Source organism: Rattus norvegicus, chromosome 1 (assembly GCF_021556685.1).
Source record: "Rattus norvegicus strain SHRSP/BbbUtx chromosome 1, alternate assembly SHRSP_T2T, whole genome shotgun sequence".
NCBI lineage: Eukaryota > Metazoa > Chordata > Mammalia > Rodentia > Muridae > Rattus > Rattus norvegicus.
Window position 1 is genome coordinate 133,542,598 of NC_141534.1, and position 17,896 is coordinate 133,560,493.

At 40.5% G+C, this 17,896-nt stretch overlaps 1 protein-coding gene across 18 annotated transcripts in view; it reads right to left on the minus strand.

Moving 5' to 3' along the window:
* The window catches only part of Mef2a (myocyte enhancer factor 2a), a 133,993-nt gene extending 118,359 nt beyond the window's left edge, over nt 1–15,634 (minus strand). For 16 of the 18 annotated variants that reach the window (NM_001437578.1, XM_087566305.1, NM_001437581.1 and 13 more), the window contains 1 exon segment: nt 15,518–15,634. The gene's annotated coding sequence lies outside the window, so the exon portion shown is untranslated. 18 annotated transcript variants of the gene reach the window in all.
* Between the last annotated feature and the right edge of the window lie 2,262 nt (nt 15,635–17,896).

Sequence of the window (17,896 nt, forward strand, 5' to 3'; positions counted from 1 at the left end):
TAAAAAGGATATATATTTTTTCACACACCTTAATTTTTTTTTAATTCTGCTAAAAGACATAGATTTGGCAGGTAGTATACAGAAACCAGGTACCCTAAATGAAAACACTGACAAAGTAAACCAAAATTCAAAACGGTTCTTTCAAAGAAAATATTTTTTTAAAAAAAAATCCAAAATAAAACAGAGACAAGTGAAAAAAGGCTTATCAGGAACTGTTCTTGTTTCCTGTTTGTTATGTGATAGGGTCTCACTATGTGGCCCAAGCTTACCTTCCATCTACCTCAGCCTCCAGAGCACTGGGACTGCAGGTGTGTGCCAAGCCCAGTGTATCTTGAAAATATAAAGATCACTTATATAAAAGCACAAAAAAACTAACTTAAAATAGGCAAATGATTTGAAGAGACATTTCACCAAAAACATGAATAGCCAGTAAGTAAATGAAAAATGTTAAATATTATTAATCACTAAGGATATACAATTTTAAGTTATAGCATGATGCAGACATACTCCTTAAAGTTCAGCTTTAAAGACTGACAACACATGTTGGTGAAAATGGAGAAACCAGAACTTTCACTCACTACTGGTGAGATGGTAAAACCACACAATTACACCGCAAACCATTTGTGTGACCAGGAATCCTACTTGTTTGTATTTTCCCATGAAAATAAAAGCATATATCCACATAGACTTGTATTTGTTGAAATGTTCAGGTTTTATTCATAATTCAGCTTCAAACTTGAAACAACCACAATATCCATCCCAAGTGAATGCAGAAAACACAACCTACACAAAATGGAACATAAAGTATATAGACAATAGACATGGCTACATTGGGAAAGTAGTCCAGTGAGGGTAGGAGGAGGCAGGTACCTATAGAAGTGTCTAATCTGTGACCTCAATAAATACCAGGAGAATTATGAATGTAGCCCAACATACTAGAAAATGACATGCTAGTAATTAGGTCCCACAAGAGTACATATTATTTGATTTCATTTAAAACTTTCAAAAGTTTGGGCTACCAACAAAAATCACTCATGATACACAACTCATTTACCATGAAAGCCAAACATCTCTATTTAAAAATATTTTAAAAATTAAAGAAAAAAAAAAAGACGGCCTAATTAGGTGTGGTCTAGGGGAAGAGATCAAAGAAGACAACAGAATAGAGGGAAGACTGAGAAAGGGGCCCTTGCCTATGCCTTCTACTTCAATGACACATGTATCTATCTCTAGCAAACAAAACATGAACCTAGCTCTATGCTGTGTAAACCACAGCCCTAAACACTGACTCCTTAAGAAAGAAAGCTCTACTGATATGAAAGGACAAGCACTAGTCGTTATTCATTACGAGCATATAAAAGAAGACCCACCACTTCCAAGTCCATTTCTTCACCAGAAGAACAAAATCCAACACTCAATATTTAGGCCTTTGTGTGAACATCTACAATCTGGTCTCAAGCTCTGACTCCCTTAAGCTCTTCTATTTCTGAAAAGTCCTCCATTCTAGTCAAAACATGAACTCTGTATACTTCTGACTTTTACTCTTTCAATTCTGAGTCTTTTACTCAAAGTCTTTGTATGTAAAATGCCTTTATACATGTTTAGTTTTTAAAACAATTTCTATCCAGATCAGATACTATGCATCATGAAGCATCTCCCATCACCTGCACATCCCTCCTTCCTGAACTCTGTGCCTCATCACTATGTCTAAGAATTACATGTATCAATAAATCATAATTAATAGAAGTTATCCTTTCCAAGCCACTACCTCCTAGTAGCAAAGAACTATATCATATGTGTTTCTATTCTAAATCAACATAAAAGGGGTAAAGAATAAAACCTATAAAAGGAGATAGGGTTCAGGGAACAGAATCAAAACTAATTACCTTGGGGTAATTTCAGCCAAAAATAAAAGAATTTTGTGGTAGGGACTCAATAAAAACTATTAATTTTGGCAAGTGACCAATAAGGAAGAAATAAATCTAAGATGTATCTTTTCTAGTAACATGGAACTAGAACTAGGCACTGGAGCTGGACTCTACTCCATGCATCATGCCCACAAAGTCCACAGAGAACGTGCCCAAACTGTAGAAGAAATGGTGAGCAAATCTCACAAGAATGCCTGTTCAGTGCAGAGCCATGAGGTCTGCTTAATACTTATGGAAACTAAGAAAAATGACTATGATAATTCATGTTATAAATTGAAAACAACATACAATTCTCAAGACCATAAAACTGAAACAAACAAAAAAGGCAGAAGGAACAGTATAACATGGTTTTCAAAGATTAACATCAGAAGCTACCTTTTCAGAAAATTCCACAGAAAAGATTGCTATCAGAATAAAAAGTACCATGGGGAGCTCTTGGCTGAATAGAGTAGGTCCTAAAACTCCCATTTTAGTAAAAGCAAGGCATTCTTAATTTATATCAATGGACATAAGCCTTTAAATTAACAACACTGCTTTTCAGGAAAAAAAAAGCATTATGATTCTAATAACTATCATGCACATGCTAGGAGAAAGAGGAAAGAATATTCAGTGTTCGTTTATTTATTTCTACTCCAAAACATTCTAGAGCCTCTAGCTAGCTCATCAGTGGAAGGTAAAAGCCATAGTCTCTCCCTAACTAAAAGCTTTATAGCAACTGACAGTATAAGTCAATGGATTCTCCACTTGAAGTAAAGATTTCAGAGTGCAACCAATGGTGGCAGTATAACTTACTCTAAAACACTCCACATTACTGTTGTTAATGAAAAGGAAATCACACACTGTAACCACACACTAACCAGTAGCAAAGAATGAAGTACACACGCAGATGTAATGCAGAGCATCTGTGAATGAAGGCTGTAAAACCAAAACCTTGCACTTGATTTCTGGAGCTCTAACTGACCCTGGGCTCTAACACAAGGCTTTGTAGAAAAGAGGATAGCAAAGGAGCTCGAGGGCCATTCTGAAAACACAAAAGCCACTCTAAATCTTTAAGTATTGTAAGAGTGTCTGGGGAGATAAGAACACATAAGGAAGAATTCCAAAATCCTGGTGTTATGAAGAAACAGGAGTAACTTAAGAAATCTAGGTGCCATGTAAAAGGAAACTCTGAAACACAGCTCCCAGAGGCAAAATGTAGGGGGGGGGGATATCACTGGCAGTTGTATAATAAAACAAAATAGAAAACGGGAACATGTATGGTTGTAAAAGAAAAATCATAAAGCTGAGATTCTTTAACCTTTCTCCAGCCACTGAAACAGACAAAAAATTTTAATTACTTAAAAGTAACAAAACAGTTCACACTGACAGTAGAGGAAATTATTAACCTATGAGCACTGTATATTCCCTCAAAACATGAAAAAGTTTAAAGTCCAGAAAAACAGAAAACAGAAGTTGATATATATCAAGTGGGGAACACCCTCTGAGCCCAAAACAACCACCTCTGAGAAGAAAAAAATGATTACACCATTACTTCAAAGAGAACGGAGATATGTAAGCAAGCCACCCTGAATTTTAACTCTAAAATTAAAAACAAATAGATAAAATACACAAAGAAATAAAGGCCATAGCTGCATTTAGGCTGAAAAGAGAGGAAAGAAAAAATCATTACAGAAGTGCAGCACAAACAGCAAGACCTCTCTAACTCAGCAGAGATAAAACAGTTCACCACACAGCTTGTTTGTTTTGTTTTCCTTTTTGAGGCAGGGTTTCTCTATGTAACAGCCTTGACTGTCCTCTGTAGACCAGGATGGCCTCAAACTCAGAGATCCACCTGTTTCTGCCTACCCAGTGCTGGGATAAAAGGTGTGAGCTGCCACTGTCTGGCATGATCTAGGTAGATGCCATCCTCTAAAACAAGAAGTCACGGCTCTCTAGAAAAGCTGGTTGAGATGGGGAGATGGATGGATGGATGGATGGATGGATGGACGGACGGACGGATGGACAGACGGACGGACGGACGGACGGACGGACAGATGAACAGACAGAAATAATGAACCTGGAGTTTCTCATAAGAAAGGTTCAAAAAGGATAGGGGGCATGTCAGAATGACACAGGAGCAAGGGAGGAGCTTTCTAGTGATCTGGGCAACATGATTTATAGTAACATCAACTATGACCTACAAAATAATATTCTTACTAATAAAAATGAATCAACATTGAAGTGAAGGAAAAGGAACGCCTCTTCATTACAGAAGACTGTCAATTAATAAACGGTTAGGGTCAAAGAAACTACAGAATCACCACTAGGTAAATTCTACAGTGATAAATAGTGCTGTAAGTCCCACTGATAGATGCTAAAATAAATGGATGAGAGTTTAAAGAGAAACCGGAAATTAGCAGATCTTCAAAAAAATTCTCCCTGAAGATATATATATCAATTATAAAGAGGAAAAACTCTGACTTCACAGAGAAGACAGCAGACACCTCCTTAATTAAGGAAACAGATTAACATCAGTAATAAGACACTGACATTATATACTCCAGATACAAAACAAACCTCCTGCTAGAAAGCCATTACTTCATGTCACAATCACCCCCACCCTTTGTAGCAGGAACAGCAGGGCTGCCTCTATGGAAACACTGGGGGCTGTGCAGCTGCAAAAGCATCTCCTGCAAGAAGACCTAATTGAAGACTGCCTATGACACCAGCATTCCTACAGGAGGACCTAATTGAGGACTGCCTGAGAGAGCGAGAATTGCCAGTACAAACAATGCCAGCGAATCAGGAACTGCTGTTTAGAAGAGACGCTTTCTTGGAACCAATGGGGAGCAGGTGGAGGGATTAAGGAGTTCACAGCAGTGCTCAGGTGAGCTTGCCGCAGCACCTCCCACCTGCTCCCAGGGTCTGTGTCCTTGACTCTGCGCCAACTCACCCCCAACCCCCAATGGGCAGGTAAAGTCGGGCGGGGGCAGAGAGCTGTCCAGGGCACAGGCAACATCTGAGGTCTTACAATTCTGGGAATCTCACCTAGAACTTTACACATACTGCCATAGAGCTCTAGATCAATCCCACAAGCATTACCCTTTTGACTAATTTCTTTTGAAGCTTAAGATGTTAGTACAAAGAAATACCTTAACAGAGTTTAAGGTTTTCCATAATCTGGTCCCTATTTATCTTCTACTACTATTTGTGCATGTCCTCTCTTCCATGTCCACTTTGTTTCCTTAAAGCAATTTGAGCTCCTGCCCCTCACATTTTTTGTTTTGTTTTTCTTGAAAGATGGTCTATCTTTACCTATTTAAAGGATTTGTAATGAGTGGAGCCTTGTGAAATTTCCGCCTTCCATGTTAAGCATGTCTACTGCTTCTGTACTTCTTTGAGTCTTGTTTAGACAGCCATGTTGTTAAGGTACCACAGGTTTACCTGTTGCTGCTTGGAGACACAATGGAATTCCTAGTCCTTGGATTCTTACAACCTTGCTGCCCACTCTTCTTAGATGTTCCCTGAGCCTTAGGAGCAAGAGTTGCAATGAAAATGTATCAATTAGGCTTTGATTCAGCTATCAATTCCTTGGGGCTAAATATTCCAGGCTTCACTGAAACTTGACTAACTGCTCCTTTTATGTGTTTTTATAGTATTCCACAGTGCATGCATTAAACAAAACCAAGCAATCAAAGCAGATTACAAACACATTATTTCCAGCACTCTCAAGCTAAGAAAGCCAAGTCTTGTTCACCTTCCCCACACTTCACTCAATGAAACAAATAAGGAACTGAAAACCAAAGTAACAAAGTAGTTAGAAAAAGGTCTGTCTTTTTGATTTCTAACTCAAGAAAATATTCTTTGCCCCAAACATTGTGGCACTTATTTCAACCTCCATAAAAAAAATGTTAACTGGATATACAACATGTGACAAAATTAATAAAGTTTTAAATGTCACCTAATTTTATAATTAAAATGACACCCACAAAAATTACTATTTGGTAAAGAACAAAACATTATAATGCAAGATTACATATTGATGTTCGCTGATTATACATTTTAATCACAATTAGATATTTAAAAGTGGAAAAAGTTTATCATTTATTCTATAATAAAGTTTAAAACCAAATACATAAATTAGCAACTCACTTAAAAGAACAGATTCCACAAAATTAAAACATAACAAACATCAGAGAATTAATTTTGATATGAGACAACACTGAATCATTTGGATATTACATACTATAAAACATATGGCTAACCACCATGGCAAAATATTATAAAACACACTCATTGAGCATATAAAGACTTGTGAAATAAGATTCTTACTCTCATAACGTTCAAAACACAATTTGGAAAACAAAGACAACCACTGAAGTATCAAGTGCAAAGAATCATGCACTGCCTGAAATTTTTAACATTTAAAAAGGCTGAACACTTAGCTTTAGTGACAGCAAGCCTGGTATGCACAAGCCCCTGGATTCGATGGTAGAGAGGGGGACTTTTTTCTTCTAAGTTTTGAGAACGTAAAGACAAATTAAAATCTACCAACATAAACCCAACATTCCTTAGCTTGACAAATTAAAAGGCTCTAAAACAATACAATTCCGAACTATCTACTACCCAATTCTTGGTTTCTTTATACTTAAAGGGAGGGAGGAGAAGTGTTGCTGAAGAGATGGCTCTATACTGGCTGCTCTCTCAGAAGCCCTGGTACAACTGTCTGTAATTCCAGTTCCAGAGAATCCAAGGTTCTCTTCTGGCTTCTGGGCACCAGGCACACAAGTGATACAAAGATACACATACAGGCCAAACACTCATACACATAAGATAATTTTTTAATAAAAATAATCATGTTATGGCAACAAGAAAGTAAAGTAGCAGCAAGAAAATCGTAAGATTAGCCCAGACTATCTTACTGTTCTACAAAATAAGGAAGCAATCAAAAAATAAAACAGAACACATCAAAACAATGAGTTAAGTCAAAGAGTTTCAAATGTGGGTAAGTTTGAAACATTTTTCAAAATGAGTTAAGAACAATAATTGAGAAAAACCCATGTGATAAAAAAAAAAAAAGAACCCATGAATTCATATTGGTTGGTATCAACGAAACAGTTAAGAAAAAAAAAAATCCCTTTACAACGGAAAGGAGTACCCACTGAATAATGTTTAAAAGGTGGGAAGGAACAGAAAAACACCATTTGCAATCACTGTATGTGTAGCTGACTCAAGCAAGAATCATCAAGGAACACTACAACCAGTAACTGAACATTTTTAGGTAAACTGAAACAGATGCTTCAACAACGACAAAGGAGATGGTGGCATCTTTTATAATGGAAAAAACTGGCAGGTAAAACTTCCACTCAACAGTCCAAGTAAACAGCAGCAGCAGCATCAGATGGGCATCGAACTACCTCCAGAAGCACATGTCAACACTTACCAGGAGACTATGCCAGAAGGCCATTACCTTAATATAACAATGAAGAGGCAAAAAACAAATCTTAACTGACAGACAATCCCTTAACACTACTGTTAAGGAAAGACCAAAAATATTTGAAGAACTGTTTCAGATTTAATCAATGCAAGATTTATTAACAGCTACATGCAACACATCAGGAAAAATGTTATTAAAAATAGTAATGGCACAACTAGAAACTATTTCAATATGAATTCTATCAATTAATAATACAAGATTATATTTCTTCCACCCACCATATGGTGGTTATAGAAGAATGTGTCCCAGTTATTAAGAGGTACTACATGAAGCATTTAGGAGGAAAGGATCACAAGGTGCATAACTTACTCTCAAACAACTCAATAATAAAAATGGAAATTAGAGGAAGACAAAAGGGGAAGGGCAAAAAGACAGAAAAGGAAAAGGAGAGCAGGTTCCTGGCATCACAGAACAGTGCATGCTAATGGCATATGATTCTTGCATGATTTCACTGTTAGCAATGTACACTTCTAACCATTACTATATAGGCTGTTGTACATTTGGTCTTGGCTGTGTTTCTGATTTTAACCAAACAAACATGCATTCCCTGGAACCCACAAGAAGATGTAATCAGGGAGCTTCTAACTGTAAGTAAGGTCATGTTTCTAGAGTCTATAGTCACTTTGCAAATACAAAGAGTGATGGAAAAGAAAGTGACCAAGCAAATGTGGCAAATGTTGACAGCTTATCAACCTAGGAGAGAGGTGGACGGGAGGTCACTGTGTCTGTCACTCTTTTGCTTTCTCAAAGCTGGAATGTTTTCCAAAATAATTTTTTAAGTCTTCTGTCAATACTAAAATTTTACATTTCGGAAAGTAAGCCATATCTGAAAGAAAAGAAAAATAACCTTAGCTACTAACCTCTTCATTCCCTTTCATAATTAGTGTCATCAATTAAATGTATCAGCATTAACAAGAGGTCTTCAGTATCAAAACACTATGGAAAGTAGCACCTAATTTCCAAAAGTCCACTTCTAAGTCAAGTGTTCATCATGTGGAATGATTTTCACTACTACAAATGATCAGAGGTTCCTACAGTTGGCCACAAGTTTCAAATTTTTCTTTAACAATACAGGTGAACTGGCAGTATGTTTCTTGAACGCTGTGTTAAATTGGAGCCTTTCTAAAACAGCATGTGAAATTAGCTGGATAAAATGAAGGGGAGTAGAGGAATAATGTTTGTTAGTAAAGAACAATAAGATCATCATTTCAAAATAATACAGTCTTTAGATAGCAGGGCTACCATCACCCTATGAGAAGGCAAACTGACTCCCAGGAAATGCCACTAATCCCCAAGAATTCTCAAATTCCTTTACAATGCTGATGAAAATATGCTAATTCTTACAGAAAATGCATGTTAGGGTTTATGATCTAGAAAGAAATTGTTTTTAATCTTAGTTGAGAAAATAGGTTGTTGATTATTTCAGTTGATTAGGGCAACCAAATTCCACTTCATCATTCCCTCAGAATTTACTCCTTATCAATAGGATGGTGGATCCAGACCATAAGTGACCTGGTTCCTGATCTAGCAGGAGAGAGTGGCATCAGTTACAATACCCCAAAATGAGATTTATTCTGCAAATAATGTATGTATCCAGGGCTTTGGAAAGCATACAAGAACAGGAGAGAAAATTCATCAAGAGAGATTAAAACTGGAGTCACAGATGAGATAACATTTGAGGTAGTACTTAAAGGATAAGTAAGTAGTTCAGTAAGTCTATGAACAAGGAAGTATTTCAATCACTGGAGGAAAAAAAAAGTTAACAAAGATACAGAAACACTCATTCCAAAATGTCAACATCTTCCAAGTGCAGGCAGTGTACTGTTAATGACTGACAAGCCTGATCTGCCTTTGTGGAGCTCATAGTCAGACAATGGAGAAAGATCACAAATATAGAGATAATTGAACAAATCACACTACACAAATTTTTAAAGGAAATAATCCATGTGTAAGTGTCTTCATTGGATATTTTTGTGAGGGGGATAGTCAATTTGACACTGAAAAGAATTAATTGAGAAATTGCCTCCATCAGATTTTCCTATGGGTAAATCTGTGAAGTATTTTCTTGATTACTTGGAGAGCCCAGCCTACTACAGGTGGTGCCACTGAGTTCCAATGTTGTCTAAGAAAGGACAATGTTGTCTAAGGGTCAGGGGGAGAGCTGGCTGGTGAGATGGTTCTACAGTTAAGAGCACTGGCTGTTCTTTTAGAGGTCCTAAGTTCAATTCCCAGCAACTACATGGTGGCTCATGAAGATCTATAAAGGGATCTAATGCCCTCTCCTGGCATGCAGGTAGATGAGCACACAAAGCATTCCTATCATAGACAGACAGACAGACATTTAAAAAAGGAAAGAAAGAAGGCTGGGCCAGGAAGTAGTGGCATATGCCTTCTATCCCAGCACTCAGGAAGCAGAGGCAGGAGGATCTCTGTGAGCCTGGTTTGCAGATCAAACTCCAGGAAACCCAGGGCTGTTATACAGAGAAACCATGTCTCAAAAAAACAAAAAGATGAGCAAACAAAAGCAGGCTGAGCAAGCCATGGACAGCAAGCCAGTAAGCAGCATTCCTCCATGGCTTCTACTTCAGTTCCTGCCTCCAATTCCTGCCTTGAGTTACAAGCACTTGAGGGATGAAAGCTGGAGGATCAGGAACTCAAGGTCATCCTCAGCTACATGGCAAGTTCAAGACCAGCCTAGGTTTGTCTCAAAAGTGAGGGAGCAGGTTTGAGGGTGGTGGGAGAGCTCACAGGAGGCTACTGGAATAAATTACATAAAAGACAGTAACTTAGAATGAAGAAACAATAGGAACTAAAAGATGTGCTGAAGATCGTGAAGAACAAGACTTGCAGGTAAGTGAATTAGATTTGAGAATGAAACATTCTCTGGCTTGAATGAAATAAGGTACTAAGGTAGGGAAGATCACTAGAAATACAAGATGGTGGAAGAAAGAGGAGGAGGAAGAAAAGGAAGAGAGGAATAAGGAAAAACAGAGAGGAAAATCTGGCTCTACTTCAGTTGTATTATGTCTGAGATTCTAAATGGATGTCTAAGTAGACAGCAAGCTCAGGAGAATTCTAAGCTAGAAAGTTAAAAAGTAGGGAGTCATCATCTTGAAAACACATGGCTATTTCAGTGAAGAGCACACAGCTGGTCTAGGATAAGGCAGAGAAACCAAAGGTTAATGGCTAAGGTATATCTGGAAAGTCTGAAATGGAAGGATCTTATTAGGTAAGCCATTGACTAATAACTACAGCCACAGCAGCAGAAAAATAACAGTGCCGGGTAAATTACTGCATGCTATAAAATCAGTCTACTATACTCACATATCTTACTAAATCATCTCAAAAAACTCTACGGAGTGGATGTTATGATTCGTACTTTACACAATGAATGAGCCTCACACATATAGAGGACTTCTCAAAGAACACTAAGTAGACTGCTTATTTTCACTTAGTCTGATTTTAGTGGGCAATCTCTTAAGCTTGCCTTACAGCCCCTCTACTGATCTTTCACACACCTTCAAAGTTTTTGTTTGGTTTTGGTTTTTAAAACAACTGGCATACAGGTGTGGAGAGAGCTCTGTTATTCAATGTACTTACTGCTCTTGCAGAGAGGACCTGTCCTATCCCCAGCATTCACATGGTGGCCTACAACCATCCTTAACACCAATTCCAGAGGATCCAACACCCTCTTCAACCTCTGAGGACACATGTGGTATACATACATATGCAGCCAAAGTACACGTAAAATATTTTTAAAGAGAGAACTGGTACATTGGTCTGAATTTTAGGAATACATTCCAATCTTACATAGTAGATAAACTTCTGGGAGTATGGACCAAAGGTGAGACAGGCAAACACGGCATTATGCAATGCCAGACAGAGTAACTTGTTTTAGTAAGCCCACATTACAAGTTATCTTAAGAGGGCAAACAGAAAGTAGTTCTTTGCTCAAAGAGTCACATCAAAAACAAAACCCAAGTCAAAACTGCATATGCACACTGCTGGTCACAAAACAAGAAGGAAAAAGGACCAAACACCATTCATTACTGAAAACATTTCTCAGAGCATAAAACTTTTACCGATTTTTTTTATCCACAAAGTCTGTATTTCTGCTTAGAGAATAAAACTAGCATTAATTCAAAACAGCCATGAAAAGATGTGCTTGCTTTGAAGGCTGGATGTGGCTGTGGTACAGAGCACCTGACTCACATTAGTGATACCCTGGGTTTGATCCATGTAAGAAAAGATATGCCTTAACCGGTATTTGCTAGCAAGGCAATTATGTCTGATTTTCCTCTATGTTAGAAAAGTGCCCTTGTCAGAGTTATCAGGCACATATGTGGTATATATACAAACATGTATGCAAATACCTAAAATAATAAATATTTAAGGAAAAAAAGAAAAAGAAAGTGCCCTCGGGTTTCTGCACCATCAGTGTTAACTAGTTTTAGTAAATTACTTACATACAACATTATATAAATAATGGTATTCCATTCCACCCACACAATCCAATGTTTTAAACTTAGTTATGTATGATATTACCTTTGGTTACTATTAAGACAACCCACATTAGAATTAAATGTGACATTTATCAATTAGGTTCAGTTAATACAAATATTGTTAAAATCTATAAAAATTAATATAAAATATTTATTAAATTAATGCCAGTACAGATCCTATGCTGTAATGTAATACTTTCTAATTAACAATGAGCTTACACTGTTTAATTGTAGTAAACTGGTAGAGGGCACACTTATCATTGGTACACAGATAAAATAAATACAGATGAAGTCATTTAGCCTCACAGACCAGGCAAATGAAATATGAAAAAATTATAGATTACTTACTAATGAAAAGCTTTTCAAGTATGTTTATTTCAGAAAAGTTAAATACTTTTTTTCTGATTTCAAATGTTAAAGACTACATCTTGAAAAGAGCTCTGATAACTAATACAAGACTTAATTCACTGAAGAATTGGAAAATTACTTATATTCAAATCTAATTCTAAACAAAATTAGGGGAGAGCAAGACTAGAAGTCACAATTGCAGATCAAAACCTAAAGTAAACTAATCCAGTGAACATTGTACGATGATCTGAGCGTGAACTGACACTGGCACTGGGATATTTTTTCAAAATACATACATGAGGTTTTCCTGTACCAAGTCCTTTGTATCACAGAGCTTTCTCACACTAGCTTACATACAAAACGGCCACCGAAAAAGATCCATGGAAGCAGGAAGGAAGGAGACTGGGTAGCATGCATTCTTGTGCATCAAGGCTCAAGCAGAGATCTATGAACTCGCCTCATTTAAATTCTACTGCCACGGGACAGGTGGCACAGTTCTTTTTGCCATTTTATTGATGTTATTTCATTAATTTTGTTAGTAGTAAAGTTAGCATCTAAATCAAGAACTGACTTTTAAAAAAATCAAACAGCCTTTCTTCAAGGTTTGCAAATCAGAATCCTTTCATGAGATTATCTTAAACATTCATTCAATTTCCCTATTTACTCTTCCTTAACTACTTAAACTGGAAATGAAATCATGTCTCAATCTATAGAGACCACATTTACAGATCTTTTTACTCTTGGGAAAAGGCAATAGTAATCATTTTCAACCCACAAAGCAGTATTCTCGTTATCCCTTCAGTACTAAAAAGCTTAGCACTAGACTTTGTAACATTCCTAGGAACCTTGAGCTTATCTTTAAAGGGGGAGTGTGATATAAGAAACAATGTTTGAAATTTAAGTGCCTCAGAAAATCCATGATTTCATCCACGAGGGTTAGAATGAAATCCTCTTCTTATCAAACTAAAAGATGCAAGAGAAAACTGAGGGTTTTCCGAACAGACTGACAAGCATGCTACTTCCCCAAAACAAATCTGACTGTGGACCCCTCCTAAATCATAAGATAACCTACTAAGATTTAACTACACTAGCAAACTTCACCTTCAAATATAAAGCTGCAATGAAAAGAGAGAAAAAAAAAAAAACAGAATCAGCATCTGAAACAACTCAACATTTAAAAAACTTTATTTCCAATTACATTTACAAAAACCAAAATAAAGAAAAACAAACACAAAACCAAAAACCCTTTGTCATTTCCCTGTAGTGAAAACATAAAAACCATATAGAGAATTAAATTGTTCTCAAACCATAATTCAAATACTGACATTACAATCATTTTTAAGCCTCAGAAAGCTATCCCTTTCTTTGGTCAGTCTCTAGTTCTTCAATTTAAAATCTTAGAGGGTGAGCCAAGTGCAATTTACCTTCATGAAAGACTATGATCTTGTGTAGCAACAGTATGAATTGAAGGAAATAGGGAAGTACAGTTGAATTTAGAAGTCACCATTCTTCACAAACATTGACTGTTTTAACACATAAATATCTTTGGAAACTTTCTCACAACAAGAATTATTACCATGTAGTGTGTAAGCGTGCAATAGCCAGTTTTAGCTTTTCAAAGTGCTTTCACGATTTTAACATTATCCTCTCAACTTTTGCAGCAATAATTAAAGTAAAAGTAATTCCAACTCAATGAAGCAACAACAAATACTTAAGTTACTGTCTTAGACAACACACAGATGTGTCCCAGTAAACATTCTATTTATATAATATTATACTACATTTACTATAAATCATCTTTAAGGGAGAATGTCTCCCTAAAAGTTGCCATTAAAAAAAAAGGCAGAGCTGTCCAAAAACATATAAAAAAACCAATACAAATATCATAATGGCATTAACAGTTACTTCATCCTCATTTCCTAAATTTACAGGAAAAGAAGTGTCATTTTAGTATGTTTTAAAAAAAAAAACAAAACACTACTTTGTTTACCTTTTCCTCAGACTGTCCAAGTACTGCCAAGGTAACATAGATTTTAAAACTGACAACTAGACTACTTAGCAGTTGCCAAAACAACGCAGCTGGATTCTTAAAGGGAAAGTACTCTTGTGTAATATACACCTAATTACTGCTTTAGGGAACCTCACTGTCATACAGTAGTGGATGTTACAAGAAAGACATAAAAGAAACACAATGTGCTGCGCTACAAATCTGAAAACTGTTATACAATATTAGTTTTTAAAATATGTATACAGTTGTCAACAGTTCACAGCAGGTCTTTCTAATTTCAATTTCTGGAATCCCAATTTCACAGTAAACTAACACACAGGTTAAGACGATGGTGTATTCAGTCTACACTCAGTTCCCTTCTGGATCACGATGACAGGAGCTTCAGAGCTCAGGGACCTATTTAAGATCCGAGCGAGCAAGAATTTGATAGTTAAACTTTCCCAGGGAGAGGGAGGAAATGCTAATTCAGAAATGCTCACCTTTCCCAAACTTGCCTGCAATATCACAGATCTTTAATCCTCAACTGTCCAAAAAACAGATGACATCGAACCCAAAAGCAAAGTTTCCATCACACCCTGCGCCCCCTGTGCGGCGGGATCTACCCAATTGCAAGGAGCGGGTCCCTTCAGCAGCCCCTAGTCCTCTTTCCCCGCACCCGCAGGTGCTCGAACCCGGCCACCGCCCGGGCCAGCCCCGGACACACACCCTACCACCGACATCACCGCGGCAGAGTTCAGACCCCTACCTCCCGCCCCAGCGAACCAACCTTCCCCACGAAGCAGAAGCAGGGGAACTTTAAGTGCGACCACAGGGCCGGACGCCCCCCGTACTGACTGTCTACCGAACGGGGAGACCCCGAGGTTCGCGATGCTGGAGGAACGGACCGAGTGGCTCCGCAGCCCCCTGGGAACTCCGTCAACTTTCAGGGAGGAGCGGGGCGGCGCGGCGGGGGGCCCCAGAGGTGGCGCGCCCAGGGAGGAGACTCACGACGGCTCCGGCGGGCCCCCGCCGCCGCGCCCGCCGCCCCCCGGGCTCGCCCCGAGGCACCCCGCCCCCACAGCATGGGGCCGCGCCCCTCCGTTTTCCCGAGGGCCCCGCCGCCCGGCGCCCAGCCTCTCCCCGGTCCCAGGAGCCCCGCGGGTACCCCTCCTCGGCCTCGCCGCCCCCCCTCTCCGTTGCAGCGTCCCCCCGCTCCCAGCACGGCCCGACCCCCTTCCCAGCCGCCGCCACATCTCCGCCACCCGCGGCCTCTCACCGAGTCTCCGCTACAGCCGGCGGGCGCGCATACGCCGCAGCCCCGGCCCGGCCCGCCACAGCACTCCGCGCCGCCCGGAGCCGCCTCCTTCAGCCCGGGACTCGCCGGGACATCCGCGCACGGATCCCCACACCGGGGCTATTTTTAGGAGTCAGGCCTCGGCCAGACCGGAACTCGTTCTTCGCGGTGCGCGTGCGCACTGCGAGGACGTCTTGGTGTCCCTCCGCCGGCCTCGCCTCTCCCTTCCTCTCGGCTTCCTCTCTTTCTTCTCTCTCGAGCTCTCCTTTTAGGGTATATTTCTGCTCTCGGTGGGTCCTGAAGGGTTTGTCATGGGCAAGACAAGGGAACAGTCAGAGAGAGCCGCGCCTTCTGAACAGCTAGCGCTATTCCACAAGGACATGAGGGGCGGACTATGTTTTTCCGGGTGGGTGAGGCGACAGATCACCCGGCACAGGAAGGAGATGACGGCGGCTTGGCGCCGGGGCTGCAGCCTGGAGCGCGCTTCCCTCTGAAGGACCGTGTTCTCCTGGAAGGGATACTGGTCACTTGATGAGGGCCTGGGCGTGGCGGGCCGGCGGTGTTGCGCCCCCGCCGCCTCCTGGACCAGCTCCGGCCCACGGCTCCGGTGACGCGGCGCGTGACCGGTCCCCGCGCTAGGTCCGCGACCACAGCGGGGGCCCGACACCGCGGGACGGCCCAGACGCCCTTAGCCGTGCTCGGGACCGAGGCCAGCTCCCCGCCCTCGTGAGCGCTGGGCCTGCCCAGACCTAGGCTCGCCACGCCCTCACTGTGGTCAGGGCCACACCTGTGTCCGGGCCTGGACAGCTGCTGGGCCAAGCAGTTGGACCCTGTCCCTGGCCACTCAATCCCAGCAGAGGCTTGGAAAGCAAAGACACCTTGAGAATGAGGCAACCTGCCTATTTGGGCTATTAATACTAGCTAGTATGGCTTTGCAGTAAACTGTATCTCACTCAATCCTCACATCCCAGTGAAGTTCACCTCACTTTCTGTTCCCATTTGACAGATAAGAACGGAAAAAGTAAAAACCACTCTGACCAGGCAGGGCTACACAGCGTCAGAGAAGGGCAATGAGGATGTGAACTCCTAACAGCTCAACAAACTGATTTTTCTAAGGGGAAAAGATGTTCTTGAGACAGCACTTGTGTTTAGTTAAGTTACTGATTTTTGTCCAGTGAGGGCTTCTTAGGGTGAGTCTCTGCTGATCCTCACCCCAAAAGTTGCTACCTTTGTAGAGGTCCTTAGAATTCAATTGTTTGTACCCATATAATGGACACAAACCCAAATGTATGTTTTCATTCGAAAATGAGAGACTCAATCCTGTGTTTAGGACTTTAAAACAAGTCTTTGGGGTGGGTGAGCAGATGTACAGAGGCTGTGGGCAGAGGAACTGGGAAGTTACAAAGGAAGCTAGAGGCTCGCTGGCTTCCTCCCTCAAGGACAACAAGGCAATGTGCTGGGGAGAGTCTGACACAAAGGCAGTACAGAGATACCAGATACCAGACACTGGAAAATAAGCCCAGAGCTTCTGCTCAGAGCCTCGCTTCAGTGTTAAAGGGGAGTTTGGTGGAGGCGGATGGCAGGGGGCTGTTATCTTCCCCTCTAGCCTGTCAGGCCCTTTGAAAGAAAAAGGCCTGTGCCCGGACTGCAGGGAGGATTTTAAAACACTAAATCTGGTGTAAAGCAGCAAGGTATGTGGAAATGCATGAGTTTTAACCCACCAGAAGCTGCAGCAGCTGTAATCAACTGCTCTACTCCAGGAGAATGGCTGCTTTGACGATTTCCATCAAAACTAAGGGTAAAGGACAGTGAAGACTCCTCACCAGCTTTCCATCCTGAGAGAGGGAAGGACAAGGAGGACAAATTGTTTCAGAAGATGCTTGTCCCTCTCACAGCTCCCCCATCCCTGCCCTCTGTATGCAATCCTTCTGGGACACCCGACTCAATTCCAGACTGCCCACCCATTGCCTAATACCAAGGCGTTTGGTCACCCTAGAAGCCAGGCAGAAAACTTGGCCATAAGTGCAGCCAAGGGAAAACTGCACAGTTTTAGAGAGAACCCTTTTTCTCCGCATCTGCATCACAATGTCACTGCCTAAGAATCACTAGTGATCAGAGGATTAAGAGACAGGAGAGAAAGGAAAAGAAGACAGCAATTGGAAAATCTATTACCAAAGCACACTCAACTGTTACGTATAGTTAAAATAAGTATTTGGTGGAAGGTGTTGAAGCCTCTTCAGATCTCAAAAATCTGCACCTGAAGTCCAGTATCCAGCAACTTCCCAGCACTCAGCTTGGCATGGACCATATGCCCGGCACGTCCGTGTGCTGCTGACTCCAGAGGAACTACTGAGGAGGAGC